The sequence below is a fragment of the Alosa sapidissima genome, chromosome 6 (genome assembly GCF_018492685.1).
Source record: "Alosa sapidissima isolate fAloSap1 chromosome 6, fAloSap1.pri, whole genome shotgun sequence".
NCBI classification, from domain to species: domain Eukaryota; kingdom Metazoa; phylum Chordata; class Actinopteri; order Clupeiformes; family Clupeidae; genus Alosa; species Alosa sapidissima.
The window spans coordinates 10,277,580-10,296,700 of NC_055962.1; the positions used below are offsets into that span (position 1 = coordinate 10,277,580).

General features: G+C 40.8%; 1 long non-coding RNA gene across 1 annotated transcript; it reads right to left on the reverse strand.

Moving 5' to 3' along the window:
- Positions 1-16,149: 16,149 nt before the first annotated feature.
- On the reverse strand, positions 16,150-17,347 carry LOC121711105. Its single transcript, XR_006032241.1, has 3 exons — positions 17,154-17,347; positions 16,762-16,873; positions 16,150-16,648 (listed from the first exon to the last, which is right to left on the reverse strand). It is a non-coding gene; the product is annotated as an uncharacterized LOC121711105 (long non-coding RNA).
- Between the last annotated feature and the right edge of the window lie 1,774 nt (positions 17,348-19,121).

Below are 19,121 nucleotides of genomic sequence, written 5' to 3' on the forward strand. Positions count from 1 at the left end.
GCTGTCTTGTGGTTTATACTACCGCTTAGGCCAGCCCACTTTCCACTATATGCAACAACAAAAAAAAACACTTTTCCTGCCATTAGGGAAGAAGTGACTTCAAGGGGTGGTGGAGGAGGGGGAGGAAGAGGGGGAGGAAGAGGAGGGGTTCGTGGTTGTGGGTTGGGGGAGAGGGAAATTTCAAGGTGTGTGTGTGTGTCTGTATGTGTGTGTGTGTGTGTGTGTGTGTGTGTGTGTGTCTGTTAGAGTGTGTGTGTGTCTGTTAGAGTGTGTGTGTGTGTGTGTGTGTGTGTGCTTCCTGTTTCTCCCCCTCCTCAAGACGGAAACATTGTAGCACATGAAAGTCTCCTTATTTTGTCACAAGTCAGCGTCTGAATCTTGCCTGGTCACGTAATATAGTATCAAAGGGTATTGCCAAGATCTACAAATAACTTTATAACATCACTTATATTGCCTTATTGATACAACACAGCTGAGCTGTTAAATCCAGGCACTAATTCACACATTCAGTGCGGTTACATGCAAACAAACAGAGTTCTCAGATTGAACTCCAATTTTAGAAAATCGGAGAAGATAACCTGGAGTACTTTTTTCACTCAGATTAAATTTGTCATGTAAATAAATTAACTTGACTTGACATGACCATGTAATCCATAGACTGTACAGTCTATGATGTACAGTAATCAAACACTCTGATTACAGTTGGACTTTATAACGTTCTAGTAAACCTTACATAGTTGTGGGATGTTGTTAGAATGTTCAAAACGCTGAAGGGTTCTGTTCACTTAGCATGTAAACTGGATTGTTTTTGCACATGTACTGAGAGAGATCAGGGTCATCTATCCTACAGCTGGCTGTGATCAGGGCTGCTGTTGGCTTCTATTAGGTATAGCAAATGAAGACTGAATTGCAATATCAAATCAAGACTGCACAATTAGGTCATATAGTTTGTAATATAATTAATATACCTGTTAAAGGGGGACTTGGCAACTATTTCAACGTAATAAACCCGTTTAGAAATCATTTGGATGGTTAAATGACCTGTTCCGGTGAAAATGGTGGCTTTTCCCGCTGCCCCTAGCGTCCCCAGGCGGAAAACCAACCTTGCAACATTGAGACTACCGTCCCGGAAAGAGAAGTGAGAAACAAGAAACTCGTTTTAAATCGTGTTTCTTACCTTGTAACATCCACATTGTCTGCCGAACTTATGCTAACCGTTTTGATAGCTTGTAAACAAATCCATGTGCTTTATCGTTACCTTTTTCCACAGTTTGAAATAGCATACTGCACAATTTCTCCAGCAGAGGGGGAAATCCTGCCATGTTTCCCTTTAATTTGCTATCTATGAACAGTTGTTTTTGTTTTGTTTTGAAAAAAAAAAAAGTGTGTGTATACACATTTTCAGTGTTAATTACCTAGTGGCCAGAATTAAATTTAAATCTCTCACTTTGGCCTATAGGTATGACGGAGTATTAGGGCCAATCATGAAGAAAAAAATATATTTTTGCCATGACGAGACATGTCAACATTAAACTCGACATTTCGAGAATAAAGTTGAAATATCATGTCGACTTTAATCTCGACGTGTCGACATTAAACTCGAGATTTTAAGAATAAAGTTGTCATATCATATTGACTTTAATCTCGACATTTCATCTTGACATGTCCATCAGAATTACTTTGGAGAGCGACCACTCCAAAGGGTAGCCTACAACCTGGGATGATTGAAAAGGGGGACAAACGATTCATTCCAGTTTTCTTTGAGTACAACAACGATAGACAGACATCATTTAGACAAAACAGAACATATGAACCTCCGTTGCTCAGCCAAATACTTTCCTGTTACGTCCTTTTATCACCCCGTCCTTGAGTTATAGGCGATAAATTTGATGGTCAAAAGTAAACTTCATTAGCGGTTTATTTATTTATTTTAGTTAAAGACTGTTTTTCATCTTAAGGTTCGACTTCCTGCCTAGACTACTACAGTAAATGATCTCCCCAATCCCAGACTTTCACATTGCATGTTTGTTTGTAATGGATGCAAAACAGCCTGAATGTCTATGGAGGGACAAATGCTGTTGCCCCGACCAGGCAGCCCCATGTATTCTAAGAATGCACACATATCTGTGTTTATACTATATTTTATGCAGGTGAGACATGGAAAAGCAGTTTTAGAAAGATGGGTTTTGCCATGTTAGCATATGGAGACTGACGGCCTGTGGGTCATGAAGGGCACTTATTTGAATGTGCGGTGGCCTTACCCATGTAAAAACATAATGAAATAACATTTTGTATTATAGAAACAGTATATCATTGGAAACATGTACCTATGTGCATGGTATTTCCATAACCGCAAGATATACGCGCTTCACGATGACGGCAATGAGGACATTCACCAAGACGTACTGTAGCAGCAATGATCTGAAGTAACATCTATTTGAAGTAGGCCTACCATTCATGGTTGTCAAATATTGGAGTTGTGGGAAGTGTACATAGCTTAAACTGTATGTTTAAATTGTATTTAAAGTCGACACATCGAGATTAAAGTCAACATGACATTTCAACTTTATTCTCGAAATGTCAAGTTTAATGTCGACATGTCGACTTTAGAGTCGACATGTGGAGTTTAATTTCATCATGGCAAAAATATGTGTTTTCTTCATGTGTGTCCCTAATACTCCGTCGTATATAGGACACTGCCTGAATCTGCTCCCTGCTATCTTAATTCAGTGATCAAGATATATATCCCCAACCATCCACGGCGGTCTTTTAATGAGCGTCTGTTGTGTCGACCAGCCATAAATGCTAGGTCAAATTCAAGACTTTTTTCCTCAGTGGTTCCTTGTTGGTGGAATGACTTGCCCAGTGCTCTCTGTTCCAGTGATAGTTTTGGGTCTTTCAAGAGGGGTCTAAAGGCATATCTGTTCAACATGCACTTAGTTTATTAAGCATTTATGGTTTGTATATTATAGTATTTATTTATTTTCATTAGGCTATTGATTGAGCACTGTTGTTTATTATTGCTATTCTCTTTAATGTAGTTAAATTGTTTACTGTTAAATTAAACTTTGTATTGTTGTTATTTGTACGTTGCTTTGGACAAAAGCGTCTGCTAAATTCCATAACCATAACCATAACCATATTGAAGTGGTTAGATGACCTACATAGAAATGCGCTTCAAGTGTTAACACTTTCAAATTCAATAGGATAAGGTGTCGTGGTTGTACCACTAGTTAATAGCATGAATCTTCTTTGGAAATCCTTTCATACTGTGCTATCAAAGCTAAGATGAAACATAATACATCATAAATGACATGAGTCATTTGTGAAATAACAAAAGATGACAAAAGTCTGTAAACAACAGTCAAAGTGAAATTAAACTGAGCTCCAGGCCATGTTGAGAAGAGCAAGTGCATGCTGTGGTTAGTGTATCCTGCAGCTCATAGCAAATTTATCTTTCAAAAATAAAGGTGAAGATGATGTACAGTAAATAGGCAAAACTAATATGCAGTGTAGTAAACTAAATTATAAACATAATTACCTTGATCACTGAGGGAATGTGTTTGAAGGAATGCATGCCATGGACAACAACTAGGAACATTATAAAATTAATGTTTTGCCATAAAATAATGGCTTCAAACTCATGATGATACACTGCTATGGCAAGCCGATTGAGCATTTATTCTAATATCTTGATATCAGGCATAATTGTCATGTACATGTAAGCCATTTTTGTCAACTAGTTAACTAGTGAGCCATGTTTGTGTGAACTAGTGAGGGCCAAAATATGCACACTAGTTAACTAGTGGGAGCCAAAAGGCTCACTAGTTAACTAGTCAACACATTTTAGCTTCACTAGTTAACTAGTGAGAGCCAGAAATGTCTACTAGTTAAAGGTGCCATGTGTAATGTCCGCCAAACTGGCAGTTATGTTGCCCGCATACCGCCTCCCATGGCTAAAACTGGTATTATGACACCTGTCGGGCTGTGGCTAGTAATTTAGCATGCTAATTCAGGTTGATATCTCTGCAGCACTATACCTTGTCATTTTTTCAATGACACCATCGCCCTTATTTTTTCTCATTCTTTTGATGCATGTAGCTCATTTTTTGGATATTTTTACCTCAATTCTTACACATGGCATCTTTAACTAGTAAAGGCCAAAATGCATACCAGTCAGCTAGTTGAAGGCTTTTGGGTCTCACTAGTTAACTAGTGACAGACAAAAATGTGCACATGTTTACTACTGAAGGCAAAACACATCACTAGTTAACTAGTTGCAGTAGGTCAATGTCACTAGTTAACTAGTGAACCATAAATGGCTTACTAGCTAGCTAGGTGATGGCAGTAGGCTCACTAGTTAACTAGTTGATGCATCATTTGTCCAAACTAGTTAACTAGTGAGGTCATAAATGTATACTAGTAAACTAGTTCAAGACTAAATTCACACTAGTCAACTAGTGGCGCAGAATTCAAATTAGGAGGCGGAGAATTCTGGAAATTGAGGCTTTCTATTGGCTCCCTATGTCCAAATAGAACATGACAACCAATCACAGTACAGAATTTCACGAAAACCCACCCACAACATTTGCATGTGGCACACAAGTTAACATGCTGGCCAAAGGTACTCTAGCTAGTAAACTAGTGGCTTCAGTGTGACACTTACATGTAAACTAGTGAAGGCAGAACTGCTCACTAGTTAACTAGTGAAGACACAAATGCCCACTAGTTAACTAGTGAGGTCTAAAAAGTGTCACTAGTTTACTAGTGTGCACCAAAACACCCACTAGTGAATTAGTGATGGCAATTTCCATTCAACTAGTTAACTAGTGAGGTGCAAAAAGTGTCACTAGTTTACTAGTGTGCCCCAAAATGCCCACTAGTTAACTAGTAAAGGCCATTTCAGCCCCAATAGTTAACTAGTGAGATGCCAAAATTGTCACTTGTTAACATGTAAAGGCCAAAATACCCACTAGTTTACTAGTGAGGGTGTTGTTGGCCTTATTAGTTAACTAGTGCCATGCATATTTTGTTCACTAGTTAACTAGTTACACCTAAAAACATAAACAAGCTGACCGTTTTTGTCCACTAGTTAACTAGTGGAACAATTTAAGTCTTACTAGTTTGCATGTGTGGCAGTGAAGCAGCTCACTAGTTAACTAGTGCGCACAAGCAACGCACAAGACACACACTAGTGGCTGTTTTTGGAGCTATCTAGTTCACTAGTAATGCAAAAGGTACTCTTACTAGTTAACTAGTGACAAATTGGCCTTCACTAGTTAACTAGTTGACATGTATGGCCTTACTAGTTTACTAGAAATGGAACAGGATATGCTCACTAGTTAACTAGTGAGCATATCTGCATTATTACATTACATTACATTACATTTGGCTGACGCTTTTTAACCAAAGCGACTAACAACATGGTAAACAGTAAGTTTTAGAACAATTCTCACAATTTTAGGACAGTTTAAAAAAACATTAGAGTACAGTAAGAATAAGTGCGTCGGTGAGTGCTGTTTTTAACAGTTACTTGTCAGTTTAAAACGGCTGGTGAGTGCTAGGATCAGTAAGACTTGTTGTAAGTGTTGCTATGAGAGTAGATGTTCTCTAAAGAGCTGGGTCTTCAGGAGTTTTTTGAAAGTGGAAAAGGATGTCCCTGCCCTTGTAGGAACTGGCAGTGTGTTCCACCAACGAGGAACAACAGATGAGAAAAGTTTGGATTGGCTTGAGCGTACCGGTGGTAGAGCTAGACGTCGTTCGTCAGAGGAGCGCAGCGGTCTGGAGGTAGTGTAAGTCTGTATGAGGGCATTCAAGTAGGTGGGAGCAGAACCGGAGACTACTTTGTAGGCAAGCGTTAGAGACTTGAATTTGATGTGGGCCGCCATAGGTAGCCAGTGTAGCTGGATGAGCAGCGGGGTAACATGTGCCCTTTTGGGTTGGTTGTAGACCAGGCGCGCCGCCGCGTTCTGGATCATCTGAAGTGGTTTCACTGCGCAGGCTGGGAGACCTGTCAGGAGGGCATTGCAGTAGTCGAGTCGTGAGATGACTATTGCCTGAACCAGAAGTTGGGTAGCATCTTGAGTCAAGTAAGTCCTGATTTTCCGTATGTTGTAGAGTGCGAAACAGCATGACCGGGCGACTGAGGCAACATGATCTGAGAAGTTTAGTTGGTTGTCAAGAACAACTCCTAGATTTCTTGCAGTCCTGGTCGGTGAAACAGACAGGGAGTCAAATTTGATGTTGATGTCGTGGTGTATGGTAGGTTTAGCTGGGATGACCAGCAGTTCAGTCTTTGAGAGGTTCAGCTGGAGGTGGTGTGCCTTCATCCATGTAGCTATGTCTGAAAGGCAATCCGAGATCCGTGCTGAAACCAGGGGGTCGTCAGGTGGAAAGGACAGATAGAGCTGTGTGTCGTCTGCATAGCAGTGGTATGAGAAGCCGTGCGAACGGATAATCTGTCCCAAGGAGGTGGTGTAGATAGCAAAGAGGAGGGGGCCCAGCACTGAGCCCTGGGGGACCCCTGTGGTGAGATGGTGAGGTGCGGATAGCTGACCAAGCCATGATACGTTAAACGAGCGTCCTGTGAGGTAGGATTCAAACCAGGAGAGAGCAGACCCGGAGATTCCCATGTCAGCGAGTATAGAGAGAAGGATACGGTGATTAACCGTGTCAAAGGCAGCCGATAAGTCAAGCAGAATGAGTACTGATGACCGAGCAGTCGCCCTGGCTTCTTTTAAGGCTTCTGTTACAGACAGCAGAGCCGTTTCGGTAGAGTGGCCGCTTTTGAACCCAGACTGATTTGGATCCAGAAGGTTGTTCTGTGAAAGGAAGTCAGAGACCTGTTTGGAGACTGCTCGTTCAATGCCTTTGGATAGGAAAGGCAGTAGTGAGACAGGGCGGTAGTTCTCGACTTGAGCAGGGTTGAGAGAAGCTTTCTTAAGTAACGGTGTTACCCGGGCCATTTTGAATGCTGTTGGAAATGTGCTGGAGGTTAGCGAGGCATTGATCACATGTGTGATAGCTGGAGCGATGGTCGGGCTGATGGACTGAAGTAGGCTCGTAGGTATAGGGTCCAGCGAGCATGTGGTAGGACGGCTGCATGTCAGGAGTCTGGACACTTCACTCTCGGAAAGAGGCGTGAATGCTGAAAAAGATATTCCAGCAGTCCCTAGAGGTTGTAGGAGTGCGGTATCTGAGTCAGATGCGTTGAGTGGGCATGTAGAGAATTGACTGCTGATTGCCGCCACTTTGTTTGTAAAAAATGAGGCGAGGGTATCTGCAGTAAGGCTGGATGGAGGAGGAGGCAGCTGAGGGTTGAGTAGCGATTTGAAGGTTGAGAAAAGTTTTCGAGTGTCTGTAGCGCTGTTGATTTTGTCATGGTAGAAAGCAGTCTTAGCAGCAGTGATGCTGGCTGAGAAGGAGGTCAGGAGTGTCTGGTAGTTTTTGAGGTCGTCAGCTAGTTTGGATTTGTGCCATTTCCTCTCCGCGGCTCTGAGTTTGGTGCGCTGCGATCGGAGGGTATCATTTAGCCATGGATGAGAATGTTTTGATCGAGCTGGCCTTGTGGTAAGAGGGCACAGCTCGTCTAGACACGAGGTCAGTGTGGAGCAGAGCGAGTCAGTGGCTTCATTAACCTCCAGAGAGGAGAAGGTGTTGAGTGGAGGTAGACCGGAGGCAACCACAGAGGAGAAGTGCGTTGGAGACAGGTTCCGGATGTTGCGGCGGAACGTGACCATCGGCTGAGGAGCCGGAGGCTGTTCTGACAGGCTGACGTTGAACTGGATGAAGAAGTGGTCAGAAAGATGGAGAGGCGTCACCATGAGGGTGTCTGTGCTGCAGTTCCGAGTGAAGATCAAGTCAAGCTCTTTGCCAGCTTTGTGAGTCGGTGGGCTTTGAACCAGTTCGAGGTCAAAGGAGTGGACCAGGGCCAAAAAGTCCGCTGAGCCTGGGGCATCTAAGTGGATGTTCATATCACCGAGAACAAGAAGCGGACAGTCATGCTCAGGGATGGAGGATAGCAGAGTGTCAAGTTCGTCAATAAAGTCGCCTAGTTGGCCTGGAGGGCGGTAGATGACCAGCACGTAGAGTTTTGCTGGGGCGATCACTGTGATGGCATGGAATTCGAATGAGACATATTTGTTTGAAGGCAGTAGCGGGGTGAATTTCCATTTGTTGGAGATCAGCAGGCCCGTCCCGCCTCCTCGTCCAGATAGACGAGGGGTGTGGGATAGTGTAAGGTTAGTGGAGAGTACAGCCGGGGTGGCAGTGTTCTCTGGTTTGATCCAAGTCTCAGTGAGAGCAAGGAGTTCCAATGAAAGGTGGTTGGCATAGCCAGCTATGAAGTCGGTTTTGTTGACTGCGGATTGACAGTTCCACAAGCCCATGGAGAAGGAGGTTTCTGTCGGTGAGGACCGTTTAAGTTCCTGGAGGTGAAGGGGATTTCTGCCCCTTTTGACATTTCTGCCCCTTTTGGCATGATGCCGTTTTCTGCAATGGCCGGTGATAACAGATATGGTGGAACGGCACATTTTGCCTTTGTCGGTGCCTGTGCTCGGTGAACTTGCACAGGTAAACTTGCTTGTCTTGACCGTGTCCGTCTTAAATGAGGCTGGCTGAAACGAGGGCTGCCGCTTATGCTGCCGCTTTAGCGGCAGCCACTATTTTTATTCTGCTAGGAATTGCATGCAGCTGTCCTCCTGTCTCACTAATGATGCATCAGCGTAGACCGCCCTCTGACGTTCGCACAGCTTAGATTGTTCAAAAGGGTGTTAATTACTGTCAACTGAAAGTCCGCTCGCTCACACCGACCGAAACTCACAGTTTCAAGTAGCCTCCTCCCTCAGCTGTTCCCAAACGCCCAGGGTCCAATTCTAACAACTGGAGAGGATTTGGCCAGTAGTAGCCTATGTGTTCTATGTGTTATTATGTGTTACTATGTGTTATTAATGCCTTTCACTAGCTTATAGAGGGCATTTTGAGCCTTACATGTTAGCTAGTGAGGACAAAACACTGTCCATAATGAACTAGCAGGAGAAAAATGCCCTTCACACTAGTAAACTAGTGGAATTTGAATAAATACACAAACGGCTTAGTCAGGAGGAAATGTAGTTGAACCCCTTAAAAAAAATAGTATTTGAGGTTTTTGCATTTTTGGCATCCTTAGGGCATGTAGTCAACATTTCTTGATGATAACATCAAATTTAGGCGGTGGCAAATGTTTTATTGGCATATTTCCAAAATGGCCGCCACTGGAGACGCTGAAAACCAAAAAAATCATATTTCAGGGTCTAATAGATCAATTTTTATGGTTTTGATATCAAACTATAGGTTTTCTGGGGTGGTTAGTTCATTTATGAGGTAACTGAAAAGGTCAGAGGTACATTCTCAAGGTCAGCGGCAAGGTCATCCAATAAATTACCATATGTTAGATAATTACTATTTTATTTTAGATGACAGAGGACTATATCTCAACTTAAAATATTCTTGACTCACTATCACTGGGATGAAGGCAAATTATTGATGGGTAATGGGCTCCTGTTCTGTCAAAACTTCCACCAGCACCAGAGGCTGTTGTGGAGCTTGTGAAGTGCTGTTGTCTTACCAGCCAATGCAGTAGAAGGTGTTCTTGCAAGAGTAACAACTTACCATTCACACAACTTTGCAGGTGTGAAGGCTCTGAGGAGATGTGCACCAATATTAAAAAGATAGTGACAGTGAGGATAAGTACTTGAGTGACAATGACAATGTTTTGTTGATCTCTTCAATAATGAAACAAGATTTTTTTTTTCTTTCCATTTTTTCTCCAAATTTCTTGGCAAATGATGCAATACATCTTTTGAAAATAGTCTGTATCTCACTTGTCTACCTTATTAGGGTATATTTATCAAAAAGTTGACCACTTTAAGCCTTTATATTATTTTTCTGCATATTGTCCGCCATCTTGAATTTTGGCACTGAAAATGAAGAAAAAAATTGGAAACAGGTTGTTTTGTATTCATTCATCCTAGCAAGTAAAAAATCACCAGTTGCAAAAATCTATATGAACCATTCCTAAAATTAAACGATTCCCTTCACTAGTAGCACCTGTGACAGTAATACGCTTTTTTAGACAGGCAACATGGATCTGTACATACAGTACATAGGCCTGTCCCATTGCCTCAATAAAGGTAAACAGTTTTTTTTTATCCAACTCATGGTCTCGTTTTTCAGCTTTTCAGCTTTTCTGTATGAAATGTTGTTTGTTGTAGACGTTGTTATTGTAAGTTAGCTTACAAGTGATTCTTTGGTCGGGACTTTCAACCAGCTGTCTTCTGAAGCAAGTTAGTCAGGGATACAGTATGTCTTCTTTCGTCTGGTAGCAGATATTGGTTTCAGATAAGATATTGAGATGTCATCCGGAGTGTAATGTTTTTAATCCTCAATGTCGGTAAAGTGCAGCTATAATTCTGGTTTGATATTTTTAATTGTGTTTTGTGCTGTATTAGATGAAAAATGTATTGTATACAAACAAGGGATGCATAAGTGGGGTCAAAAATGATCCCAGCGGTTGTTTTTTTGCAATATCTTGGTCAGTTTAAATAGTTATCGTTTAATCTTCCATATATTCCTCAAATAGGTTGTCTTTGACATGAGGCCATTTGGATTTGTATCTAATTGGTATATTTTAAGTAATTGCATTTTTTGTATCAGTACCACACTTTCCATACGTGGGGTGAAAAATGACCCCAAGCATTTTCTATGGAATATTCAATTATATATTAATTTACCGGTGTATTATCAACAACTTTTCATCAACATATCAATGTAGGTGTCATAGGAAATTACAAAAAAACGCATGTTGCCCTGAGGCAACATTGAACCATAACGGACTTGCATATGGCCATACCAAATATTCTAACTAGGGAAGCACCTGTATATGTGAAGTGCATGAGTGTGCTTCATGAAGTTTTATAAAATGTCATCAATATGGTTGAGTATGTGCCCTGACTATCATACCAACATCCATGGCTTTTTTATGTTGCAGTGAAGCTGCAGACTTGCTACCCTGTACCCTGTAGCCCCAAGTCAGGTGCAGGTAACCTGCATGAAACTTGCATGAGTGTGCATCAGTATGCATACATGAGTATGCATGGGTGTACTGTAAGTGTGCAAACTCATGGATATGTGTGTGTGGTTGTGTGTGTATACCGTACCGGAGAATGTTTGGGGAGATTTATGGAGTTTTTAACTGGTACATAACAGTGATTTTGATGATTTCCTATGATCATTTGTATTATTATAACTTCATATCTGTAAAATGTTGATCTTCATTCTGCAATGGTACAATGTTGCCTGGGGGCAAAAAATAAGTTTATATCCAACCTTGCTATTATCATTGGAACGTTAAAGTGAAAAATATAAAACAACAGGTTTATTCCCTGTGTTGCAAGGTAAAACTTTCACAACAGAGTCTAGGTATGGGGATGGTGATGCATTTGCAGTACTTGCAACAACGGATACCAGCTACCCGACAGGGACACCTATTCTTGTGTGCACACTTGCCACACGAGCAGGGATCTGGTAAACCTTTAAGGTTTTGAGATTACAATCTCAGGGACTAATAAACTCCCCTTTCTTACAAAACCATAAGCATCTGCATTTAAGATCAAGGTGGTGTCTGTACATGGTGTTTGGACCCAAAGCTGCTGTTGAATAGGCTCTTTTTATATATGTGTTCTTGCATTAGTTGAGGTGCAAGCGGCCCTCTCAAAGTCCATCTTAAAGGCATTACTATCGAACGCAGCAATGCGCAGGTCGTCAAATGTCTCCATGTCCGTTGATGGTTTGAGACATTTGACCAAGAATGTTTCTGCCATTTGTGTTGCACTCTGTTAGCTGTGGACAGGTGACATTGAGAACCAGAAAATAGTTGTCTGGTTTGTGGACAGTGTTCAGAGCTGCAAGTTTGGTTGATATTTTGCTGGTTGTATCACACCCAGTCAGCACATGTAGTGCTGGGAGACAATGTGTGAGCGCTATGCAGATATCATGAAGTGGTAATATTGATCTTTTCACTCCTGAGTTGCGGATGAGCCAGAACAATTGTTATGTTATATCTATAAAGGGGGAAAAAAGTCCCATTCACCTGTAGTGTGATAATAGTGTCATCTGTTGTGGTCATTTTCAGGATTTTCGTCCCGGGTAGAGATTTTGGCACACATCCCATGTTGTTCAGTGGGGTCATATTAGTCTATAACAGTTGAGATATTCTCCGCAAAATGAAGTGCATACAAATCTTACCCATGCAGGACCTCTACTATAATGGCTTTTTATTGGATTTTGGACCCAAATTGACCATCACCCTGACAATTAAAATATGAACCTAACCTCTGACCTTTTCAATTACCTCATAAATGAACTAACCACCCCAGAAAACCTATAGTTTGATATCAAAACCATCAAAATTGATCTATTAGACCCTGAAATATGATTTTTTTTTTGGTTTTCAGCATCTCCAGCGGCGGCCATTTTGGAAATATGCCAATAAAAAATTTGCCACTGCCTAAATTTGATGTTATCATCAAGAAATGTTGAGTACATGCCCTAAGGATGCCAAAAATGCAAAAACCTCAAATACTATTTTTTTTTAAGGGGTTCAACTAGTTTTTGCAAGTTTTCCCCCTGACTAGCTGGCATTTTGTGCAACTAGTTAAAGAAGCCCTATGCAGGTCTGGTTATTCCTTCGCTGTTTCTGGCTTTTCGCCTGATTTGGGCTCGCATTTTTCACGACATAGCTCCCCCTGCAGCTTCGGTAGCAAGTGACTGCTACTCTAAACCCCCACTAGCTAGCAAGCTAGCCATCAATAAACCAAGCTAAACACATAGGGCTCACAATAAAACGGTCGAGCAAACACATTATTCAAGAGACTATCAAATCACATTACAAAAACGAAGTTCACCCAAGGGTAGGCTACTTACAATTTCAACAACAAAAAAGCCAAGTCGGAGTCCGTTTTGCAGTCTTCTTAGAAACTACAATCTGACTACATTTTCGAGTATTTCCGCCGAGTTACATCCGGATGTGTTCGGACCGCGACCAGAAAGTTGCATATTCGTTTTTTCCGCGGAGAAGCACTAGGGGGAGACGAAGCACCCACCAAACGACCCAAAAAGTGTTGTAGAACCATCATAACGACTATCAACCTGCATAATTAAGGTAATTTTTGCTAAAATTGTTGCATAGGGCCTCTTTAACTAGTGGGACGTAACATTGGCCACTAGTTAACTAGTGCGCAATGTCGCACTTGCATGCAAATGAAGAAGGTGGAACAAGGATTTTGATTGGTCCATTTAGGACTCAGAAACCTAGAAAACATGGCTGACTTCGTCCAGGCTGTTCTAAGAGCAAACTTTTATAAACTAAGATCGTTTGAGCATAAAAATATGTTTTGATAACATGTCTAGTGACAACGTTGTGGTGTATTGCTGTAATCTTTGTTCAGTTAATGTCTACAATCTTTAGTTTTTCAGTTATTAGTCTGAAAATCACGATAAAACTGGAGGCATTTGTATATGGTTGCCTAGCAACAAAACGTTTCAGTAACATGAATATTGATGATAGAATTGCTGATGTGGCAAGACTAGCTCAAGTGGTTAAGCAGCAGGACATCATGTGGGAGACCAGGGTTCAATTCCTTAGAAGTGTAACAAGTTTTTTTCTTGAGCTTTTAATTACTTTTGAAACCATGTGCAGTTAATGTGTACAATCTTTTGTTTTTCAGTTATTAATCAGAAAAGCGTGACTGAATGGATACATTTATGTCTGTGGTTGCCTAGCAACAATAAACAAAAAATAATATTAAAATCGATCTCTTGAATCTTTGGTGTGGATCACTAAGAGCTCACTTGTTAAAGCATGGGGTTTCCCTGTTATTATTAAAAACCATTTTGACAGAATATGAGATACTGCATACTGCAGGATCTGCTTTACTATCTATACTGAAGTACCGTTGCAGAGCAGTGTGTCACTTTAGCCACTAGGGGCACCCATCAGGACCTGATCGCGAGGCTATGAACAGTAAATTTACATTTAGACTGGGTGGGATTCTTACATAATACCCAATAGGAGTCTTCTACCCACCCTCTCATTAGAATTTGCATAATAGCTGTTTCAGGCACTAGTTAACTAGTGAGCTGCTTCACTGCCACACATGCAAACTAGTGAGACTTCAATTGTTCCACTAGTTAACTAGTGGACAAAAACGGTCAGCTTGTTTCTCTTTTTAGGTGTAACTAGTTAACTAGTGAACAAAATAGACATGCCACTAGTTAACTAGTAAGGCCCACAACACCCTCACTAGTAAACTAGTGGGTATTTTGGTTTTTACATGTTAACAAGTGACCATTTTGGCATCTCACTAGTTGGGGCTGAAATGGCCTTCACTAGTTAACTAGTGGGCATTTTGGGGCACACTAGTAAACTAGTGACACTTTTTGCACCTCACTAGTTAACTAGTCAAATGGAAATTGCCATCACTAGTTCACTAGTGGGTGTTTTGGTGCACACTAGTAAACTAGTGACACTTTTTAGACCTCAGTAGTTAACTAGTGGGCATTTGTGTCTTCACTAGTTAACTAGTGAGCAGTTCTGCCTTCACTAGTTTACATGTAAGTGTCACATTGAAGCCACTAGTTAAAGTTCCTTTGGCCAGCATGTTAACTTGTGTGCCACATGCAAATGTTGTGGGTGGGATTTTGTGAAATTTTGCGCTGTGATTGGTTGTCATGTTCTATTTGGACATAGGAAGCCAATAGAAAGCCTCAATTTCCAGAGTTCTCTGCCTCCTAATTTGAATTCTGCGCCACTAGTTGACTAGTGTGAATTTAGGCTTCAACTAGTTTACTAGTATACATTTATGACCTCACTAGTTAACTAGTGGACAAAGGATGCATCAACTAGTTAACTAGTGAGCCTGCTGCCATCACCTAGCTAGCTAGTAAGCCATTTATGGTTCACTAGTTAACTAGTGACATTGACCTACTCCAACTAGTTAGCTAGTGAGGAGTTAACATGTGCACATTCAGTAGTAAACATGTGCACATTTTTGGCTGTCACTAGTTAACTAGTGAGACCCAAAAGCCTTCAACTAGCTGACTGGTATGCATTTTGGCCTTTACTAGTTAACTAGTGGACATTTCTGGCTCTCACTAGTTAACTAGTGAAGCTAATATGTGTTTAAATAGTGGGCATTTATCCTGTCACTAGTTAACTAGTGTGCACAAACATGGCTCACTAGTTAACTAGTTGACAAAAATGGCTTGCATGTTGGCCTGATATCAAGATCAGAAGATCAAGCGGCTGGCCAAATTACATAGAAGTTAACAAGTGGGAATTTGACATTCAGTAGTCAGCTAGTAAACATTTTTGTACCTTACTAGTTGACTAGTAAAATATAGAAGTCTTTAAACTAGTTAACTAGTGCACATTTCAGTGTCCACTAGTTAACTAGTGAACATGCTGAGCATTACTAGTTAACTAGTAAGATATGAAACATATGAACTAGTTAACTAGAGAGAATTTGGGCCTTACTAGTTAACTAGTGAGCATTTTGGCTGTCACTAGTTAACTAGTTCACACAGAAATGGCTCACTAGTTAACTAGTGGACAGAAATGGCTTGCATGTACATGACAATTATGCCTGATATCAAGATATCTGAATAAATGCTCAATTGGCTTGCCATAGACGTCTGCAATGGAGAATGTCATTGTCAAAGCACGCCTCGAACACCTTTTATGTAACTCTGTTGTACCATACACGACCACAAAACCTTTTTTTAAATAATAATAATCTGGGTACTGCTTTAGCACTAAATGTGTACTCAGTGTGTTGACAATTGATGTGTGTGTTGAATTGACAAGGGGGCAACAAGGTGCCGAGCTGCTACAACACAATGTACAACTGCAGCTCAAGACGCCTCTGCGAATGACTTAGAATGACTAATATTCATCTTGTGAGAGAAAGGCGGCTAACACCCACAAACCAGCCTTTTCAATGTTGTCCGCAAACCCTGCTTCAGGTGAGTAGGCAACCTGATCAGCCCTCAATCAAATTGCAAACTCTGAAAGTCATGAAACCCTGTGATGCAAAATCAATCAGTTCACAAAAACAGTGGGAATCTCGTATTTATTGAAAGAAGTGGATACAAATGTCTAAAACATATAAAGAGAATGAAAGATGTAATGAAATAAAAACAGAGAAATGAAATCAGAAGGAAATAAAAAACTACATGAAAGGCAAAAGTCATGCAGGAATTTGGCTGGCCATGAGCTATAAGGTATATGACGAAGCTTAATATGATATCCAGTGCTTATATTATTATTATTATTAAGGTATATTTCTACGTCTTCATATATAATATGATATCTAGTGCTTAATGCAAGTCATTCAACGTCTTCATATATAATCATCTATTTTCAAATAAGCAGCCTGCTCCACACCTAAATTCAGGCACAGTGTCTATAAGGACTTAAAGCACTGATATTATTTGTTGGGTTGAGCATCAGGGATACTGAGCGTCAGGAAAGTAGAATTGAGACATCAGTTTGCTGACCGTTGGGTCGTCTGGGTTGACACACAGTGGCAGTCCTCGTTTCTTTGTGATGACCCTAGAATGGAACGTTGCAACAAGACATGACTGAAACCCAGAAGCACTGGCTGAATGATTCCACAGTGATATATGCAGACAGCAAACACATAGAAAGTAGTTAAAGACACTTACAGGAACCCTGACTTGATGCATTGAGGGGAGGTTGCCAGGATACGCTTAACACTTCTAGGAGGAATGGGTTTGTTGTAGTACCTAAAACAACATTTCTCTGGAAAAATACCATCTGTAATGATGAAATGATAATAATTAAACAATTACATTACATTACACATATCATGCAGAAGATGAGTCATACAGTACATCCATTAAACTAGCAAAACGTAGTGCAGCATTTAATGCAGGTTTAAGTGAAATACTAGATCAAATGGATAAGTGCCAGTCCTATTAATAGAATTGGTTCATAGAATTTGTCGCATTAATTGGAAGAGACTAGCAATTATCCTGCGGTTTAAGTGACAATCAGCAAGTAAGGCTGGGTAGATAAGATCAAGGGACTCACTCACTTTGACTAAGCACCACAGTGCAAAATGTGAAGAGCAGGATGCAGGCTACGGTAAGCTTGTAGTCCTTCATGGTCGAGTTTTAGTCTGGACAGGCGAAATGATATGACAATACCTGTGACAATGGCTTATGATGTCCTTTAATTCAGATCTAGAAATGAGTTAAGGTGGGTCCACCCACTGCATGCAGTAGGCTTGCCTGCACGCTGACCTAATCATGGAACATGACCAAAAGAAAAAAAAGAAAAAAAAGAACACTGTGCGCTTCGCTGTGGTTTGTGGTCTCAGTTCTGTGACATCCTGCACATCAGCCCCCAACCCAAGCTTGCATCCTCCAAAACGTTGCACATTACAAACTATTGACATGACTGTGTATGATGCAGAGGCTACTAGACAAAGTATTTAGCTGACTGTAGTTGACAATAGCTGAGAAAATACATTTGGTAACCATCACCATGCTTGCATGCTGCTTATTTAAAAAAAAGTGATTCAGTGTTGATACATTCTGAAAGTGCCGTCTACCCCACTCAGTGCACAAGCAAAATATGTGTGGTGTGTCGTGAGAAAGTATCAGACAAATCCCGTGCATGACTTTGCTGAGTACTCATGTCAATAAATGTGCTTGTCTGCCAGTTTATTAGGTGCTAAAGACTTGATTTTAGGCATGGCTTTGTCTGGGTGATCATATTGACTAATGCATGCATAGTTAATGTTAAGTTGCAGTCATGCATGTTAATGACTAATGCTGACTGATCAGGTGCTGTGTATGAGGAAAAGCAGGCCTCTGATGGAACAGACTTGTGAGAAAAGTTCAGACAAAGAACTTGTCAGAAGAACAGAACATGCATGGCTTCTGATTCATTCCACAAGCAGAGTTTGTGATTTACCTCAGAAAAGACACCTCACTGGCACTAGTGCTCTATGGTATGGTTTATGGTTTACTATATAGTATGGTTTACTTCACACAGTGTGGCTCAGAGCAATAGGACCGGCAGGTGAGACACAGACTGCATATAGACTAAATCACACAAACATGTCAAAGTATTTCATTTTGATGGATATGTTTAATGGATATGTTAAATGACAAATGATATCATGTCCAGTTTTCACACAAAAGTATACCTCTTAAGCAGTTATGGAATAGCGCAGGTGACAGCATCACAGATAAGGCATTTCTATATCATCTTTTTCTTCATAGCAACCATATGTAAACAGTTTGAGTAATTTTAGTCGCTAACAGAGCTAACAAAGGCCACTTTTTGATTTTACACCTTTTCAGAGAGCATAAAATACTGGAAATTCCATTATGGGAAATGGCACATGGGTGCTAGCAGGAAACATGAAAATGACCTGTCCTGCGGTCACAGGCGGGGGCAGTGGAGTTCACGTGTAATTAGAACACGTTCTATATTTACCTGTGCATGCTTAACATTTCCCATGACTCTAGGAGTCACTTCACCTCAGTTTCTGGTAGTTTTCCATCAGCGCTGAAATGCAGCTTGCTTTGAGTTGAGTTACTTTATGCGTTCTCCATTTATCATGATCCCCTTACGATTCTAAAACAGCCAAGAGCTTTAACCTGGCTCATCGCAAAGTGATATTACTTTGATAATAACTTTGATGTAACTTTGATAACTTTGATAATGTAATGTCAGGTAACCATGAATCTACTGAATAAAAAAAAGATTCAGTGTTGACATACAGTTCAGTATGAAGCACCGGCTTATCTGCGATTTCTCCCTCACGTGTGAGGTTTTTGTGTTTTGTATTTGTGTTGTTTGTACAACACTGTAAAGTGACTCTGCATACTTTCGCAGGCTGATATGTTGTTATTAGTTGTGTTGCACCTTGGCTGAGTGACACTGGTGAGATGCAATGCTGACTTCCTGCCCCATATCAAGCTGGCTTCTGTGGTTATCTGTAGGTGCTGTTTCACAAAACTCAAAATAGCCCACTGACAGACCTAGCAAA